This window comes from Berghia stephanieae, chromosome 1 (genome assembly GCF_034508935.2).
Source record: "Berghia stephanieae isolate SIO BIC M18660-M18661 chromosome 1, UCSD_Bste_1.3, whole genome shotgun sequence".
NCBI classification, from domain to species: domain Eukaryota; kingdom Metazoa; phylum Mollusca; class Gastropoda; order Nudibranchia; family Aeolidiidae; genus Berghia; species Berghia stephanieae.
Genome location: NC_088360.1, coordinates 35,833,809 through 35,836,308, shown reverse-complemented (window position 1 = coordinate 35,836,308; position 2,500 = coordinate 35,833,809). Strand labels below are relative to the sequence as shown.

The following is a 2,500-nucleotide window of genomic DNA, read 5'->3' as shown; positions in this document are numbered from 1 at the left end:
AATCTATCTAACTATCTATCTATCTATCTATCCATCCATCTATCTATCAGTCTGTCTGTCTATCTATTTATTTATTTTATGTCTATTTATTTAGTTATTCATTTATTTATTTACTTGTCTATCCATCTGACTCATTATATAGGATGATGATGATGATGATGATGATGACGACGACGACGACGACAACGACGACGACGAGGAAGAAGAAGAAGAAGAAGAAGAAGAAGAAGAAGAAGAAGAAGAAGAAGAAGAAGAAGAAGAAGAAGAAGAAGAAGAAGGAGGAGGAGGAGGAGGAGGAGGAGAAGAAGAAGAAGAAGAAGAAGAAGAAGAAGAAGAAGAAGAAGAAGAAGAAGAAGAAGAAGAAGAAGAAGAAGAAGAAGAAGAAGAAGAAGAAGAAGAAGAGAGAAGAAGAAGAAGAAGAAGAAGAAGAAGAAGAAGAAGAAGAAGAAGAAGAAGAAGAAGAAGAAGAAGAAGAAGAAGAAGAAGAAGAAGAAGAACAACAACAACAACAACAACAACAACAATAGAGATGAGAAGCAATAAGATGAGAAGAACATGGGAAGGGAAGGAATAGGTGAAGAGAAAAGAAGAGCATAAATCACATAATGATAAAAAGGAATAATTTCCTTTGGTATTTTTTCACCGATTATTTGTTATTTTGTTGGGGGTTTTTTTTACCCCCACTGACTGTGTTTTAAATATTGGCAAATCAAGATAAGTATAATTTCTATTGGTGAACGGATTATTAACGCCCCCTCTCACCCTCTTCTCACCATCGGGAAAGCAGTGAATGAGAGAGTGGGATGAATTAAGAGAGAGGAAGGGGAGGTGAGATGGAAGAAAGCCGTTGTGCTTCTATGTACGAGCGTTGTGTGTTTACATGCTTTTGGGAGGGAGCGAGAGATAAATGGACTCTTTTTTTATTATTATTTTCTTTTTGTCCTTTACCCCAAGGTGAGATTGAAAACCAGACATATTTGTTTTTTATTCATATCCTACACATATCGTTTGCAATACTTTATTAAACCATCAAAAATATTCTCACGTGCTGTTGCCATAACCTTTCAATCCCGACGCTTCTTTCATCCCTTCTCTTTTTTTTGTGGCATTTGCTGACGTTGTTTCGTTTTATGTTCTGTTTTATTTTAAATAATTGTCAGTAAATAACACACTCGTATATGTCTTCTTTGATTGTTTATATTAATTTTCTGACATATGACATGGCGAATCGGAGCAAGGGCGAAACGAAACCAAGCCGTAAAAAGTAGGACAGAATTTTGTAAGGCCAGAAACGAGCGACGTGTATTTATTTGCAGGTCTGATTACCCAAAGTGTCTCATTGTAGTAATGGAAAGTCTCTCAAACCAACGAAAGATATTGTCACTTACAACAATGTTACATCTGTCCCATAATTGCTTTCGGTTATCAGACCTGCAAATATGTGCACGTAGGCTAGAAGAGATCACTGTACCTCGGCTTGGATTTTTTAATATTTTTTTTTCAAATGTTTCAAATTTATATCCTTTTTAGTTTTGTTACATTGAGAAAGAAGTATCTATGAGAAAGAAGTATCTATCTAGTTCCAACTGCCTGTTTTTGTTGACTTTTTTATTTTATTTTATTTTTTCTATTTTGGATTTTGTTTGTTTTTGTTTTGGTATTTTGTTGGGTTTTTTTTTTTTCTTTTTCCTTTTTTGGGGGGGTGGGGGGGGGGGGTAGTTGATTGTTTTCTCAAGCCCTTCAATTCCTTATTGAAGTCCGCCGCAGCTATTTATCTTGAAAACTCAACAATAAATAAACAGTGAAATAAATAAATAGATAAATAAATAAATAAATGAAAATAAAAATTAAGTAATAATAATGATGACGATGATAATGATGATGTTGATGATGATGATGATGATGATGATGATGATGATGATGATGATGATGATGATGATGATGGTGGTGGTGGTGGTGGTGGTGATGATGATGATGATGATAAAGACGACAACGACGACGAGATTGAACAACCACAACAGCAAAAGATGTAACAACAGACAAGGGGTGTTATCTCCATCACCAGTCCCTTTAGTAATGCTTCGACAAGTCCACAATATGCATGCAATTACAAAGATAAAGATATTTTTTTCCATAAGGGTATACTCTATGTTGCCAAAAATTTGACTTTTGACCTTTACGATCTCCAGTTGAGAATCTAAGGATAATAATTTCAGCAGTCTATATATTAATCGAAATACGACTGGCATTCAAAGTGGGTGGGACCAGGGGAGATAAACATAGAAATAGACATTATAAACATAGTAAGACAGGTTGCGTCCCCTTTCTCAAACAACCTCTATGGCTTCAATTAAAAATTTCGTAATGTATTCTTTGTTTTCTATGTGGATGCATCATCAGCGTGCGGTGACACCCATTCTTCTCCAAATAATGATGGTGTAGAACCCATGCATTGTTTATCAATGTATATATACATACACTGCAATGGCATAATGAGAAC

The 2,500-nt window shown here is 35.0% G+C and overlaps 1 protein-coding gene across 2 annotated transcripts in view; it reads left to right on the top strand.

The window, feature by feature from the left end:
• LOC144973175 (putative peptidase C1-like protein F26E4.3) overlaps positions 1 to 2,500 on the top strand; it is an 84,913-nt gene that overhangs the window by 76,259 nt on the left and 6,154 nt on the right. The gene's annotated exons all lie outside the window — the stretch shown is intronic.